Source organism: Rhipicephalus microplus, chromosome X (assembly GCF_043290135.1).
Source record: "Rhipicephalus microplus isolate Deutch F79 chromosome X, USDA_Rmic, whole genome shotgun sequence".
In the NCBI taxonomy this organism is placed as follows: domain Eukaryota; kingdom Metazoa; phylum Arthropoda; class Arachnida; order Ixodida; family Ixodidae; genus Rhipicephalus; species Rhipicephalus microplus.
The window spans coordinates 367,287,600-367,305,249 of NC_134710.1; the positions used below are offsets into that span (position 1 = coordinate 367,287,600).

A 17,650-nucleotide genomic window follows, 5' to 3' on the forward strand; every position below is an offset into this window, starting at 1 on the left:
CCAGAAGCATCTTGCAGCAGGTACAGCTGGGCCTAAGGAGAATTGCGACGCTTCCTTTGCAGGCAGGCATGACCAACTTGGATAGCTGCTGGAAAACACAGCCTGAAAACTGGCCTGTGCCTCACTACGTGAAAAGACGTTTCACTTTTGCTGTGCAACCCATCTGGAATGTTAGTAAACTTCTTTTTTAAACTAGCTGTATCAGATTTTTACCCAAGGTGAAGAGGTGAAAGCAAACTTGGAATATTGAATCGCTACAAGATTCAGCATGCACATCAAACTGCCCGAATGGAGCGAAAATCTAGTGCACATGTGAGTATGCCTGAAACTGAGCTACTCTAAGACAACCGTCAAGACAATAAATATTTCATAGTAAGCTAGTCCTCACATAATACAAATAGTAGCACAGAAAATAACGCAAGCCACAATGAAAGAAATCACTGGGTGATTGCAGAGGTGCTATATCACCGGCACACACTGATGGTGAATGAAATATCAGACAAAATTAAAGAAATGAAACTAAGAAGAATTTACACCATGATAACTACTAATATAGTTGGCAAGAAGGCAAAATTATGTCAAATTGATGAACTATGAAATTATGTGGAAGGGCTACTCTACACAATGCAGCATGAATAAAAAATGAAAAAACAAAACAAAAAACGAGGGGGAACGTAAGGCAAGATTAACCCCTTAACTGCTCCCAAACCCTAAACTGTCACCAAACTGCTTTGGACGAGTAGAGCTCGTCCTAGCGGAATAGGTACTCCTCCTCTGATGATGATGATAAGTGGGGTTTAACATTCCAAAACAATGACATGATTATAAGAGACACCGTCGTGGAGGGCTCTGGAAATTTCTGACCACCTGGGTTCTTTAACGTGCACCCAAATCTGAACACACGGGCCTACAACATTTCCGCCTCCATTGGAAATGCAGCCGCCGCGGCCGGGATTCGATCCCGCGACATGCGGGTCAGCAGCCGAGTACTTTAGCCACTAGACCACCACGGCGGGGCAATAGGTAATCCTCTCTAGCGTTCAGGCAGAAGCGCACACTTACATGTTACATTGCGTGCCATACGACAGATGAAAGCATTTCTTCAAGTATTTAGTTTTCTCCTGCAGCAGGAGCGCGGTTTGTGTATGGAAAGACAGCGTGCGGTGATGGCGAACCGTGCATAGCTGGCCCGTGAACACGAAAAACAAACTATTCGTTTTTGTCATCTGCTTCGAAGTGATGAGGATTCGAGTAGAGATATTTAGCTTGTGTCCAGAAGTGAAGAAAGCGATGATGGTAAATGAGTAGCTCTTCTGGTGATGATGAAGACAGCTCAGACGCGAACAATGCGAGCTCCCACCAGTGAAGCTGCTTTGCGTTATTCCGCGTTTTGAAATTTTCTGCAAAGCCCTGCAGCTTCCTGAATGAAATATGCCAAGGGTGCTTAGCCTACACAAGTGAAGATGTGGAGTCTTAAATGTTTTGTTTATAGGGTTTATAATTTCATTATTAGCAGGTAACTCATTTCCTATGTGTTGTTCAGAAATAAACTTTAGTCCGTTTATTTGACTAAGTATGTGGTGAAAATCTTTCAACATCGACTATCTACTTTTTAGTACAATCAAATTTGAAATCAGCAATAAAAATAGGCACTTTTTGACCGGAAATTCTTTAAAAACTGAACAGTTAAGGGGTTAGAGATAAATTGCAAGGACATGCAAGGAGGAGAAATGTAACGAGAAAGCGCAAAAAATACCACAGCATGGCATTGAAGTTTTTTACAAATCACAGCATTAATACACTGTAAATGTGCATTGCTCACAGATTGAAATGAAACGTTTCTTTTTTTGGTATGATGGCTGCTATAAGCAGCTGCATGTCATGGCAAAGCTGGCCATTAAGGGTAACATTCGAGTTAAAATTATGCCGATATGACATGAACTGCAGACGCTGAAAATGAAAGAATACATGCAGGGGCGGATCCAGCCACTAAATATGAGGGGGGGGGTCACATTAAGTAACACGGTAGAGGCGGGTGAGGCTGCGACTTGTTTCTACTAGCAGAAAAACCCCTTCATAGCATGAATACCGTCAATGGGTACTCGCAGTGGATTCACTTATCCTCCTAATTGGTGATAGGAGGTGAACTACAAGCACTGACGTGAGGGGGGGGGGGTGCTGACACAGCCCTTGGAATGGGGAGCAATCGCCCCTACTGCCCCCCCCCCTCTGGATCTGCCAATATCATCTGCATATATTATTCCGACCCAAATTTTTGCGTTTCAATCCGTGAGTAGAAAACATTACCACCCTGCACAAACATCCTAAATAAAGAAGATAAAGTTTCTGGCAAACTTTTAAACCAATATGTCCCCACGAAATTGGCATTCCAAGAGTGCCCTGTACATAAAACAGTCTTCTTTAAAATAACTGATGACACAGTACAATACAATAAGCACACAAACAGGCAACACAATCAATAGAGCAAAGCACTACAAACCCAGTACATTCATTATATAAAATTAAGTAGATGCAATGCTCGGAAAACCCTCATCTCAAACTACCCAACTTAACACTACACTTTGTAAAGTTAGTATTTTCATTGCGATTCCTTTCAATTCCTAGTGGTACATCGTCAAGGTGTTCCGCACATTGTAACACTGCAGCCATAATTTCACATATACATGTCAAATCATGCAGATGAATGCTTTCTGGGTAATTAGGCAAGATGAGAAAAATGCATTTTAAGGCATGAACACAGAATTCAAAATGAATAAGGAACTGAAAACCAGGCCACCATTTCCATTTCTGCGACATTACAATTCAACAACAGTGACACCATGCTGAAAAATATACAAAATGCACAGAAAAAAAATGTACTACCGGCATCAAATGAAACCCGAACAGCGGAGCGCGTGTTTCAAGCATTAGAAACAGTATAGTGTGTGCCGTCCAGTCATCACCATTGACAGGCGTGCACATCCGGTTTGGCAGCGCTGCGCAATCCCCCTAGAGTGCGTTATCTCCATTTCTGCCCTAGTTTTCATATGGTGATAAGGTGGCCATCGTGGGCGTGCCAAGAGCTTTCGATCGTATCACTCGCAATTCCTCGCTTTTACTTCAGAGTCACAGTACAATCAATGTGTTGGCAAGATAAAACAAAAAGAAATATAATCAGTGTGCGGTTGATTTTCAAATGATCTTCTCAAATGATCGTCGTTGTATCTCGTTCGCCAGCGCTGCTTCACCTGCACCCTTCTTTCTAAGACCGACCGGAAAAGACTTCACTTTAACTGGAAATTCCGAGTGTTTCTTCGAAAGAGATTCGCTTTACCGGCACGAAGTGAAACAGCGTGAAATTGCCAGCATTTTGAACAGAGTTTTGTGTACTATAAATAGAATTTGCCAGATATTCCGTGATTATGGACTCCGTGATGACAAACCATGCTACAATACACGCCTTCGGCTACAGTAGTTTAACCTCTGTATTTTTTTATTTTGTTCCTTTCAAATAGCATTACCATACCTGGAACACAAGCAGAAATATTGCACTATAGGGGGATCACGCAGTGCTCCCACACCGGATGTGTGGGCCTGTCTGTGCCAATGACTGGTTGGCGGCGTGCACTAATGCCATTGATAAGGCTTGTGCCACGCGCTCCGCTGTTCGCGTTTCATTTGATGCCGATAGTACCTATGTTGTGTAAATTCAGCTAAGAAAGGTCTTTAAATCTTTGAAGCAACGAAGTCAATACACCACAAGTTTTATTTCACACAGTGTTTCTTGAACCTCATGGCATTAAAGCCGTAAGTGTCAAGTTCTCCGCATAACACCTATAGAAGTGGAAAATGAATCCATCCAAATTTCCTTTCATGAAAGGCCACCCTGTACAATAATAAAACCAATAGCCCGTAAACCCTTGCTGGAAACAGCGGACCGGCCTTGACTTTTGTATGCGCTGTACCATTCAGCAAAACCTACGCATTGACAAAAGCAGAGCTCTTCACCCACAACCTCACAACAGAACTGAAAGCAGAGCTAACTAAAAGGTGTAGACTGTGTCACATATAAAACTTTTAAAATGCATCTTTCATGCACACACTGATAAGCAAGCAGATGCTACCATTGCCAAAACCATGTAGGACAACTGTCCTCCGACATTTCTGCTGTGGCAAGCCAGTTCTTTGGGTGTGCACACGGTTGAGGGACAGAAGTTCATGAAAGCTAAACTGACCCACCTAGCTCTAGATAAAGCTATAAGGTTAGTCCATAAGTTTTCCTGAAATAGTGTTTCACAGTTGCCCAATTCCTTTTCTTTTATGATTTCGACTAAATGGTTTTAAGATAACTTCCGAATGTGCCTTGATCACAGGCAAGCAGGGCTGTCACCTTGAGAAGCTTTTCTACCTTGAGAAGCTTTTCACGGTTTGCGCACGCTGTTTCAATGTTGTCTGCGCTCTCGTCGCCGATTCCTTATCATGACAAAGGGTACGGATCTTATCAGTAGTCAGCTCATCTCACGCGTGTGCTTTGTTGTTCCACTGTGCATAGTGTTCGAGTATTAGTGAAGCATGCATGGGTAATCATCGGCAACTTCATTCCGTAGGTAACTCGCATTGCATTTTTCACTGTCTTAGTGTTCGGCTCGTGCTGCTTTCGGAGCTCATCTTCAGCATTCAACTACCAACCAAAATGCTTGAAAACAGCCGTGCACTTAAAGGCCAAGCTGTCCGATGAAAACAAAGGCAACGGGGCGAAGCCTGACACGAAAAACAAGTACAGGCGATGGCCCCGCCGCAGTGGTCCAAAGGCGAAGGTACTCGGCTGCTGACTTGCAGGTTGCGGGATCGAATCCCGGCTGCGGCGGCTGCATTTCCGATGGAGGCGGAAATGTAGGCCCGTGTGATCAGATGTGGGTGCACGTTAAAGAACCCCAGGTGGTCGAAATTTCCGGAGCCCTTCACTACGGCGTCTCTCGTAATCACATGGAGGTTTTGGGACATTAAACCCCACATATCAATCAAGTACAGGCGATGGTGATGGCGATAGGACTATAACACATTTGAATAGGGCGGGCAGACAAATACGTGGATATTTTGATGATGATGATGATGATGATAGTGGCTTTTATAGAGCTGGGCATTTTTTTACATTAACTTTTTAAAACTGCTATTGGTTATTTTGAAGAGTTGCGGAGATACAAGGGGGACAAAATTCGATACGTTATTCTGAAATATTCGGCATTTTAAAATTTGTAGTAGCGAAATGTTTTTACAATAAACCAATAGGCATTTGGAGAAGGATTTTCTAAAAATTCATTAATCTGAAAAAAATTAATATACTGATGTTTGCTCTAACGAGATTTATTGTAAAAAGGAAAATATTGTCAACTCCTCGACTCGGGCCTAAAGCCACAGAAGAGGTCCATTCACAGAAACCTGTAAGGGGTTCCTACAGTGTTTATTAACTGTACCATCATAAAATGATGCATGCAGCACTTCACATCTAAGACGTCAGGTTACATAGAAAAACATCAGATACCATACCTTGAAGCACAGTTGTGTAAAATGCACCGCCTAATCAGTAATGAGATATTTCGTGAACTTGATTGATTTGTGGGTTTAACGTCCCAAAACCACCATATGATTATGAGAGACGCCGTAGTAGCAAGCTTCAGAAATTTTGATCACCAGAGGTTCTTTAACGTGCACACAAGTGTGAGCACACAGGCCTACAGCACTTTTGCCTCCATCGAAAATGCAGCCGCTGCAGCCGGGATTCGATCCTGCGACATGCGGGTCAGCAGCCGAGAACCTTAGCCACTAGACCACGGTGGCGGGGCATCTTTTGTGAACTGTCGGAGGACTTTCTTATACAGCAGTGCATAATGTTGGGCTTGTAGCTATCACAGAATTGCGAATCTGAAAACCTGGCCAATGGCTATCATGTGCCCACAGTCAAACCTCTTTAATATGTTAATACATACCCACTTAATGTGTAACTGCGGTTTATATGCAGTCGCGAGGAATTCCCCCCCCCCCGCCCCCCCCCCAAATCTCCATTGAACCCCATGTATTCGCTGACCGCTTAAGCTGTAGTTGCTTGCGGTGTTACATACGATTAGTACGTACTATTTTCATTCTCGTTATCTATGCACAGGCCGAAAATCGGCAAAATTTCATGCATGCAGACGTTCGATACACTAGTTGCGACGATCGCACTACAACAGCCTGCAATAGTGACATCAAAACACGGCCACAATGACGTATTTTCTGCGCATATGACTGTAGCGGATCGCTTTGTACAAAAGCATGGCCATAGAGATCAGTTTTAGGTACACCGGGAACTCTCGGTCGCTGCTCCTGGCAGGGGATGCGAATTTGCTGTAGCTTTTCAATCCAAGCCAAGTATGTATTCTAAACGGCTCAACAGCGCCGCGTCAGGCCAGCGCCTCCTCTATCAGGCTTAGCATGTTTCTTCGTTGGGTCTTTAGTCCTCACATTTTTGCAGTGTTGATCGTGACGGCGGTGTGGTAGTGTCGGGCTATCTAAATTCTTCTTGCGCAGCGTGTAGTTTTTTCTTTAGTTCTTGTGTTGTGCGCGAGAGGTGCACTTGAATTCACACACTAAAGCTTCTTATTATGGCGAAGTACCACATCTTGAGTGTAAAAGAAAAACTTGAGATCATTCGCACCGTTGAAAACGTGGCCAAGAAATTGGTGGCAGCCCGCGAAAAGAACTTGCCACTGACGACTGCGTGCGAAATTTGGAACGCTCGCGAAAAGTTGACGGGCAGCACAGGCAGCAATTTGAAGAGGTGCCGCATCAAAGACTGCTTATACCGAAGTAGAAAAGGCCCTGCCTCTTTGGTTGAAAAAAGCGCGAACTTTCGCAGATCAGCTGAACTGCCCCGATTTTGCCTGCAGCAATGGCTGGTTGTCATGGTTTAAAGCCCGCTATCGGATCGTGGGGAAGGCTGTATGTGGTGAGGCTGCTGCAGCAGACAAAGAAGGCGCTCTTGAATGGCAGGACACCATTTTGCAGGAAGCCTTGACAGCCTACGATGCTGCCGGCATTTTTAATTTTGATGATGATATATGTTGTTTAATGGCGCAAGGGCCATTGATGGCCAAAGAGCGCCAGGAAATGATATCGAATGAGAGCAATGGTTATGTTAAATGGCTGTAAAAGGGCCTAAGATTCTGCGCTCTAAAGGTGCGTAAGACATAATTATTAAAATCATGAAAGTGAAGTTAAGCATGCCTGGTGAGAACGAGTCTTAAGTTATCATGGCACCATAGAATAGGAGTGATATTAGCACCGATACCTCGCCAGCGCCCTTGGTCCCAAGGGCCGGGAGACAGGTGCTCTCTTTGGATGTAGCATCTGCAGCAGCAGCCTCCTTTCAGAGGCCGTGCTACCAATCCCTTGAGTAGATAACATGGAAAGTATTTAGTTCCTTTAAGTATGCATTCAATGCATTATATTTAAAAAGAGGTTCACGACCAATAAACATAGCTGGGTGAAGGGGTATGTGTTCCTTGTACGCTCGTGGAAAATGTTTTTTCCTGTAAGCCTCTAGCTCCGAGCATTCAAGGAGTGGTGGTGGTAGTGGTTAGAATGAAGAGGAAAAAGGCACCTAATTTCTGTCTGCCTTCAGGCGACACGGCGCAGTGCCTTATAGGGGTGGGGGGAAGGAGGGATAAAAAGAATAGAAGGAAAATAGACGGAGAAGAAGACAGCCAACGAGAGAAAAAAGAAGGAGCCATTCAAGGAGTATGTGGAGTACAGTAAGTGGACGGCCACATCTGCGACAGCTGGGTGGGTCACTACCGGACAAAATGTGTGTGTGCCTGCTGTGTGCGTGTCCTATTCTAAGCCGACAGAGACTGACCTCTGTACGGCGCGTTTTCGACGTAGGTGGTGTGGGGGTGCTGACACCCCCCCTGTAAGGTTGTCTGCGCCGCGTGGCGCACGTGTCTCGCCCCAGGGCGTTATTTTGGTGGTGACCACCACCGGGCGATAGATGGCGTTGTGTTCGCTTTGAGTACCACTGTTGGTAGAGTGGTAGCGCCGGTGGTGGCCCCTGGCGGAAGGCGGGCTTTGGTGGTGGGCGAGCGTTGAGCGAGCCTCTTCTGCGCGTGGCGGCTGCCGCGAACGGTTGTCTGTAGCGCGGGTCCCCGGTGCTCGGCACCGCGGGCTTCGCGCCGGGGTCCCGCGTGTAAGGTCAGGCGTTGGCGACGCCGCCTTGGGTATGTGCTAGTGTGTTGGGTGTGTTAGTGTGTTTTATCATGTTATTGTGTGTTTAGTGCGCCCCTGCGTTATGTTGTTTGTATGGTTTAGTGTTAATTGATTTGTTGTATCATTCGGCGGACGATATCGTCGTCTAAATTAGTTAATAAATGTATGTATGTGGTGTGCTTGGTACCGATCGTGTCCACTGTGTCCGTTCACTCCGAGAGCGTGGCGTGGCGGTGCGCGCGTTCGCCTCGCCGAGACCCCACACTGGCGCCCAACGTGGGGCTCTTGGAGTGTCGGACGACAGTTCTTGCGGTTCGGTACAGGGATTTTGTTAGAGCCGGAGTAGAGTAGGCCTAGGGGGGACTTCTTTGCTAGCGTCGGTGGTGTGCTTTGTTGAGAAGCGAGGGGATTGGTTTTGTAACGTGTTTCGATTTGTCGGCAGGTTGACTTTCTTTTTTTTTTTGCTCGCAAGTGTTCTTATTTTTTGTTGTTAGTTTTCAAAAACGTTGTTGAATTAGGACGAGAGCCATGCGGTCCGCATCCTGGGGTGAGCAAGGCCTAGAGCACGTGGTTTGTAGGCCAGGCCCGAAGCGAGTGAGTACGGAAGCCTCGTGGGTGGTCCGATTTTCTGTAAATAGCTTCTTCTATCTCTTTGGGCTCAGGGAGCCGGGCGTCGTTGCTGACTTGTATTGCGGCTCGACGCCGGGGCGTCGTGACACCGCCCGGGGCGGTGGACGCCGATCGCTCGGTAAGCTGCTGTGTGCGGCGAGCGATAGGGCCACCTCACAGAGTGGACGTCTCCTCGCGGCTGCCTCTCCTGCGCCTAGGCTGGGTGCTGGGTGGATGCCGGTTGTTGCCGAGCGACTCATTAGGCCTAAGGCTCTGCGCAGCCGCCTGTCGCACGTGGCACAACTAGGTGGATCGTAGCGTTGAGGTGTTGCGCTCTGCTTCCCTCACTTTTTTTTTTCTTGTGAGCACGAGTTAGGAAAAGTGATTTTTGTTTTTATTTTGATGGGCGTCTCGGCCGCCACCGATGCATTAGCTAGCAGTACTAACCACCGTACCACGTGGCCGAAAAGCCTGAAGCTCCCTCCCCTGGGCCGCGCTCCTTTGTTTCTTTCGAGTTTTGTTTTTTGTTGATGTATTCAGCGGGAGGGATGTCATCCACGGCCGGCTGTCCTGCGCATCGTCAGCGTCGCTGGCCAGGAATGCGGTCGTGAGTTCGGGCGATGAAGATGCCTGGGACCTGCGCAACTGCCTGCAGTCCGGCGCCCTCGTGAGTGCTGGTCGCAACTGGAAGACGTGTCGGCGCTAGCGACGGATCGTCGCGCCGACGGCAACGTTGCTGTTGCGGGGCCGGTACTGAGGTGAAGTCTAGCCGGAGAGTGCAGCAGTGTCGACCAGCGGCGGTGTCGTGGTGCAAGGACATTGTGGTCGTGCGATATTATTTTTTTGTTAAAGCTTGTGTAGCTATTTTTTGATTTCGGGGTATGGTTTGATTTAAGGTTGGGGGAATGTGGGGGTGCTGACACCCCCTCCTGTAAGGTTGTCTGCGCCGCGTGGCGCACGTGTCTCGCCCCAGGGCGTTATTTTGGTGGTGACCACCACCGGGCGATAGATGGCGTTGTGTTCGCTTTGAGTACCACTGTTGGTAGAGTGGTAGCGCCGGTGGTGGCCCCTGGCGGAAGGCGGGCTTTGGTGGTGGGCGAGCGTTGAGCGAGCCTCTTCTGCGCGTGGCGGCTGCCGCGAACGGTTGTCTGTAGCGCGGGTCCCCGGTGCTCGGCACCGCGGGCTTCGCGCCGGGGTCCCGCGTGTAAGGTCAGGCGTTGGCGACGCCGCCTTGGGTATGTGCTAGTGTGTTGGGTGTGTTAGTGTGTTTTATCATGTTATTGTGTGTTTAGTGCGTCCCTGCGTTATGTTGTTTGTATGGTTTAGTGTTAATTGAAATTGTTGTATCATTCGGCGGACGATATCGTCGTCTAAATTAGTTAATAAATGTATGTATGTGGTGTGCTTGGTACCGATCGTGTCCACTGTGTCCGTTCACTCCGAGAGCGTGGCGTGGCGGTGCGCGCGTTCGCCTCGCCGAGACCCCACAGTGGCCAGCAAAAAAGTTGAGAGCTGGACAGGTCGTTGATGGTGGAATATGCGGGTTGCTCACTGTTCGCATTTACTTTAAGGAAATATATGAAGGAAGAATATGTTCTCTACAGATGGAGTGACCACTCGTCCGATTCTACATGAAGGCTTTCAACTGGGCTTGTTCTAAAGGCGCCTGTGGACAGGCAGATGCCTTGATGATGAACAGGGTCCAACATTTTCAGAGCGCTTGGCGTGGCAGAGTGATAGACTATTGCCCCATACTCAAGGCGTGAGCGTATAAGGCTTCTATACAGATTGATGAGGCACTTTCTGTCGCTGCCCCATGTTGTTCGTGACAACGTCTTTAGGATATTCATTGTTTTCAAGCATTTATTTTTAAGATGTTTTATGTGCGGTACAAAGGTTAACTTCGCATCTAAAATTATACCTAGGAACTTATGTTCTGTGTTTACGGGTAGACGCTCACTCTTAACGACCAGTTCAGGATCAGGGTGCAAGCCTCTTTTTCGTGAAGAAAGGACACGGGTGCTTTTCTGTGGGTTCAGTTTGAACCCGTTTTCATCAGCCCATTTGGATACCTTGTTAAGGGCGAGCTGAACCTGTCGCTCACAGATCCCAAGAGAACACGATTGAAAACCCATCTGCACATCGTCGACGTATGTTGAATAAAAGATATTACGTGGGATGTACAGACGGAGAGAATTCATTTTTATAATAAAGAGCGTACAGCTGAGCACCCCACCCTGTGGCACTCCGGTTTCCTGTACAAATGTTCGGGCCAGAACATTGCTCACTCTAACGCGGAATGTACGATCAGAAAGATAGCTTTCAATGACACTGAACATATTACTGTGTATACCTCTGTGTGAGAGGTCTCTCAACATTCCAAACCTCCACGTAGTATCGTAGGCCTTCTCCATGTCGAGGAACACAGATAAGAAAACTGATTATGAACAAAAGCCTCACGTATGTGTGCCTCGACACGTATAAGATGGTCAGTGGTAGATCGGCCCTCTCTAAACCCGCACTGGTATGGGTCGAGCAATTCGTTTCCAAGTAGTGGAGTAAGCGGCAATTAATCATTTTTTCAAATAGTTTGCAGAGGCAGCTTGTTAACGCTATAGGTCTGTAACTTGATACAGTAGAGGGATCCTTTCCCTGCTTCAAAATTCGAATTATAACAGCCTCCTTCCAGGAGGAGGAGATCACACCTGAAAACCATATGCGATTATAAAGAGAGATGAGGGTTTCTTCAGTTTCAGAGGGTAGTTCCTTCAGCATCACGTACATTACGTTGTCAGAACCTGGGGTAGATGTATTACAGCAGCTGAGATACCATTCTGCTTAGCAGTTCGCAGTTCTGCTAAGCAGAATGGTGCATTATATGCCTCATTTCTTGCGGATTTTCTTTCTAACTTTTGTTTTTTCTATTCGTGCCTTGTAATTCTGGAAGGATTCGGAGTAGTGTGAGGAGCTCAATATGTGTTCGAAATGTGTGCCAAGAAAGTTGGCTTGATCCTTCAAGCTTTCCCCGGGGCTATTTACTAGTGGAAGGGAATACGTTTGTTGGCCCTTAATTTTCTTTACCTTATTCCACACTTTTCCCTCATCTGTGTATGAGTTTATACTTGATATAAACTTTGTCCAGCTCTCTCGTCTAGCTTGTCGATGCGTTCTCCTTGCCTGCGATTTGACCCGCTAGAAATTTTCCAGGTTTTCTGCTGTAGGGGAATCCCGAAGCAACGCCCATGCTTTGTTCTGACTGGTCCGTGCTTTCCTGTATGCGTCGTTCCACCATGGGACTCGCCATTTAGAAGACATGCCGCTCGTTTTGGCAATACATTTAGATGCGGCATCAAGTATAAAAGCTGTAAAATATGTGACAGCGTCATCTATGGTCAGGGCAGACAGCTCAGTCCATGTCATGTGTGTAAGAGTTCTATACCCTTCCCAATCAGCTGAGTCAATCTTCCATAGAGGAACCTGGGGGGGTAGTTGATCTTTGCTCGGCGCACTCAGGATGATTGGGAAGTGGTCACTCCCATAAGGGTTTTTAAGAACGTTCCACTTAAAAACAGGTAAAAGGGATGGTGATGAAATGCTAAGATCTATGGAGGAGTACGTGTTGTTTGCAAGGCTAAAATACGTAGGCTCCTTTATACTTAAGACATAAACTAGAAGAGAAAAGGAGCTGCTCAATGAGACGTCCTCGCGCATCACAGTGAGCATCGCCCCACAGGACATTGTGTGCATTAAAATCACCTAGAACCAGAAACGGCTCTGGGAGTTCATCTGTTAATGCTTCTAGATCACGTCTGTGTAGCTGTTGATGCGGTGGTTTGTACACAGAACATATGGTGATGAGTTTATTAAAAAGTACAGCTCGAATGGCTACTGCCTCAAGGGCAGTTTGGAGCTTCAAGTGCTATACTTCGATCAGCTATAATGGCCACACCGCCAGATGGTACGACAGCATCCTCCCGGTCTTTTCGGAAAATAAAATATTGCCATAGGAAGTCCTTGTGCTTAGGAGTTAAGTGCGTTTCTTGCACACATAGCACTTTGCGTTAAACTTACTCGGAAGTTCTTGGGCGTCATCTAAATTTCTATGTATTCCCCTTACGTTCCACTGTATGATTTTGTCCATAGTGAAAAAAAAAAGAGAAGTAGTGCTGTGTGCAGAGAAGACGGCGATTAGCTCATTTTACAGGGCCTTTGTCAGGACCTGTAATCGGCGTTTTGTCCTTTTTGGGGCGGCCGAGAGAAGCTCGCCGCTCCTTCGGAGCTTCCTGCACTGTTTGGCTTGAACTGGTGTCCATAGCCTCTTGCGAGGCACTGGACACCCGCTCTACAGAGCGATCTGTGCGTCGCTTAGACTTCGCCTCGATCGACGAAGTCTTTGTCCCTACCGAGCTGGGGGTTGATGAAGCCCCCTTGTCCTCGTGATTGCCCTGGCTGCTGCCAGAGCTTGTAGAGGTCACTGGTGCGGACAGGCTGAATGTGGCAGGGCAGTGCTGGCTGCTCCCGCCGTAGGGGCTTGTGGCATTGGCCTCGGCACGCTAGACGTGGTCCAGGCAACTGCCAAGGGCCTTTGTGGTGCCGCCCCTCGTTGCACCACTTCGGCAAAAAGTGTTTTTAGTGCCAATGATAACGAGATCCGTTGTCTTGCTTCCCTGAATGTGATATTTTCCTTAACTTTTATAGTTATTATTTCTTTTTCTTTTTTCCAGGCTGGGCATGCTCTGGAGTATGCAGGGTGACTACCTTCGCAGTTAGCACAGAGGACCTCGTCATGACTACATTCATCAGCACTGTGGCCGGTTGTGCCGCACTTAGCACACATCAGCTGTCCTCGGCAGCTCTGGGATGCATGACCAAATCGCTGGCATTTGAAACAACGCCTCGGGTTTGGAATAAAGGGTCGGACATGGAGTTTTATATAGCAAGTTTCGAGAGTCTCAGGTAAAGTGGTTGAATTGAAGGTGAATATCAAGTGTTTTGTTGCTATTTCGTTGTCGTTACGTCCGATTTTGATGCGCTGGACATTTATTACACCTTAGTCCTTCCATCCATCAAGGAGCTCTTCATTCAGTGTCATCACTGAGTGAAGAGCTCCTTGATCACATCACAGTGTCATCACTGACTTCACTCGGTGTGCGCTCACAGAGACGGGGATGTTACCAAAGGCTACAAGGTGCGAGAGTTTATTGTACTGTTCCTTGTCTTTTAATTCGAGAAGCAGATCTCCACTTGCCATCTTCGTGGCCTTGTAACCGGTTCCAATGGTCTCTCTCAAGCACTTGGCCACAAGGAAGGGTGAGGTTGCTCTAACTTTTCTAGATGATTGTTCGAAGTGGTGTACATGGTATTTTGGGAAAGTTTCTATGTTTTGGGGCCAAAGTAGTGCGTACCCTTTTCGAGGCACGATCAGTTAGAGAGGGGGTCGAGGATCCCATGGGAAAATGTGGATTTTTCGGTAACGGCGCCTACCACCCACCACAGAGTCCAACAAGGGGACGTGGCAGAGCATGTGGGCATGTCTGCGCAACGCCAGCAGTACGCAGTTACTATAACCCAATATGGTTTACCCTAGTTTGGATAGCCACACAAGGTTAACCTTTGCCGCCAGAAAAAAAAAAGAAGTAAATTGAAGAGAGGAGAGAACAGGAAAGATTGAAAGTAAGAGGGAAAGACGAAGATGAAGAGAGGGAAAGACAGGAAAAGGCGACTGCCGGTTTCCCCTGGGTGGGTCAGCCCAGGGGTGCGATCTACGTGAAGCCGGGGCCAAAGGGGTGTGTTGTCACCACTGGGGGGCCTTAATGGTCCAATCACCCAGCATTGGCTCAACCCCCAGGATCCCCTTTTCCCCAGACATGGCAAAGCCACGCATGGCTAGGCGTGGGAGGGAGTCAAAACTCCACCGTTAGCTCGGGTCCGTGGTGTCGCTACACACCAAACGCCTACTCGCGCAGGCGCCCCTGCGGGGGGCATGTTTAATTTTGGTGAGTCGGCACTTTTCTGTTGCCTGCTTCCAAACAGGACATTGGCATTCAAGAACGAGAAGTGCACCGGCAGGAAGCATGCCAAAAATCGCATATCGGTCGCCTTTGGCGTAAATATGACCGGTAGTGAGAAGCTGCCATTGATGGTCATTGGCAAGTATGAAAACCCGCGTGTGTAAAAATTGTGGCATTCATTTTTGACCGGTAAGTAGCCGCTAAACTGGCACTGACTGTTAATTCGTACATCGCTTAGTGCGTCCCAAAACATCGTTCCCAGCCAACTATGTATTAACTAAGTTTGACTGAACTGATTTCGACAGCACTTGACGTCTTCAAGCAACAAAGCGCCTACATTTAGAAATATGCCTACGAATAATTCCTCTCAGGGTTATTATATAACATGCATTGCTAGTGGCCACTACTCATCTTGCTGCTACAGTTTCCGCACATTGAATAACGTCAAGCACCAGATACTTGAGCATTGCTGTGCGGTGCCAACATGCTGTGTGCGATCAAGGCTGAATTTGTATTCACAAGTGACAGCATTCAGTTTTAGAAAAGAGCAGCAGCAGTACGGTTGGTTGATCAGGCAGGACAGCGCAGTAACCATAGTCAACTAGCACATTTTTTTCTGTAGAAGTCAAAGCTTAACATACACTCTAGCATTCATTGCATATTTCACAGTAAATTAGTATTAAATGCAAATATTGCTGTAAAATTCAATTGACAATCACAAGATAGACTATAGTTACTACAACCAAGTGACAACTGCACACGAGATCTCATGTGCCCAAATTTATTGTAACATGCGCTATGCAATCACTTATGCTCCAGATATGCATATACATAATTATTCTAGGGTGGTAATTTCTTTATTCTTCATTATTATTATTATTATTATTATTATTATTACTATTATTATTATTATTATTATTATTTATTTATTTATTTTGCAGAACCCTGTGTTGTGCAAGTGCTGCTGTTTTGCACTTTTAGCACTGTAATTCTGAACTCATCCATGCGAATTTCATTTGACCCCTTCACAGTTAAATTCTTTCCATTATTGCATTCATACACTTGTTCAAAAAGAAACGCCCAAGTTCAATTCGAAATCTTTTTTTCTTCTTAAAAAATGTAACCGCAGTTGTATGCTACATAAGCCTTCATACATCAGCCCAGCTATGCTCACAACATGACATAGCACTGACAATGACGAGGCCACCACTTTCCATATTCAACTAGTACATAAAAACAAATATACTATGTACAGTGCATATGAACCAAGGCAACCCGGCCATACACATAAAGCATGCATTGTCCATAGTCACCACACCAACAAACTAAAGCAGTTCCCGGGAGTCATCCAATGCACTTTAAGCAGTTAACAAAGCTCAACAAATATACTGGTTAATTTCAGACAATTGCATCATACTTCAACCAATTCCCATAAGATGAACAAGTCGCATAAACAAACACACACACAAAAACAGGTTATGAAATTTTGCTGCACAAAAAAAAAAATTAGTTTCATGAGACATTGGACTTACTAAAAAGCACCATCACCATGTCATAGCAAATCGAAAGAAAATCTCTGAAAAGGATAGCATGAGTTAGACCCAAAGCCACAAGCAAGAACGATATTAGCAGAGTCAAACAAAGGTGGAAAAGAAGTGAAAGCATTTAAAGCTAAAATCGCTGAAAGCACCAAATACTGCAGACAAGAGTTGTCAAGAAGCCAAAAAGCAGAAACGGCTAACAAAAAAAGAGCCTACCGCTTTCAGGATTGTGGATGTTGCCCGCCTAGGGCGATGACTCTTGCGTAACAATTTCAATAATTAAGTTTATGACTACTACTATGCCCCCAAAATAGCTTTCAGCGTGCTTGCACAAAGTTCGTACTTTCTAGATTTCTCAACAGACCTCCGTTTTCTATTTAAAATTTAACTATGGAAATTTGTATAATCCTTGTCCGAGTAAACCTCATGTGCAGTTTCAAGCAATCTTTTAAGGGGGGATGCTACACCTTCCAAAAACTCTTATTTTTGCGAGTACCTCAGTCAAATTTGGAGAGCCTATGTAGATTTTACTGCTGATTTCAAAAATCTAATTCTTTTTTTGCTGTGACAATTAGTTTTAAAGATATAATAAACTGCGACTTTTTCAATTAAGGCCTAATTAGCTAATTAACTGTAACTTGGATATTGATGTGCAACATATAGAACCAATTCGGTATGTTCACAGTGTGCAATAAAGCATAAATCATTGTTCTGGGCTATTTCGAAGCAAAGTTGTGGGATGTTGAATATGACATGAAAAATTTCCCCATCTACACTTGAAACAAAAGATCCATTTAGAGAATTTTCTCCAAAAATTATTACAATAAAACTTACTTTACGACACATCCCCTGCATTTATCTTCGAAACAAAAAAATCGTAATGATAACCCAGATAGAACAAGAGATATTGCTCCGGCATAATGGGAAGCACATGAAAATTGTCGTTTTGAGAAATCGAGAAAAAACGTGGGCACACATTTTCATTGCAGAAGATGCAACAAGACAACCTCAAAACGCACCAGAAGCATAGTCTGAATGCATTCTGTGCTCATGCCTCCTCTTCACTAGCTTCCGGAGTTCCAATGAGGCTGTTCTTTTCTTGTTGGAGACAATGCTGCGACGGTGGTCTTTTTCTCTCGCTCTCCTGGCACCAGTACTTGTCGCATTCATGTCCATTTCACCTAAGATTGCCGTTGCAGAATTCAAATTGCCCGTGTTGAAGCGCAGCACTGCTTCTGCAACAGCTGC

The 17,650-nt window shown here is 45.9% G+C and overlaps 1 protein-coding gene across 10 annotated transcripts in view; it reads right to left on the reverse strand.

Annotated features, from left to right (window-relative positions):
* Window positions 1-17,650, reverse strand: part of LOC119161094 (rap guanine nucleotide exchange factor 2) — a 720,936-nt gene that overhangs the window by 7,821 nt on the left and 695,465 nt on the right. The window lies entirely within an intron of this gene.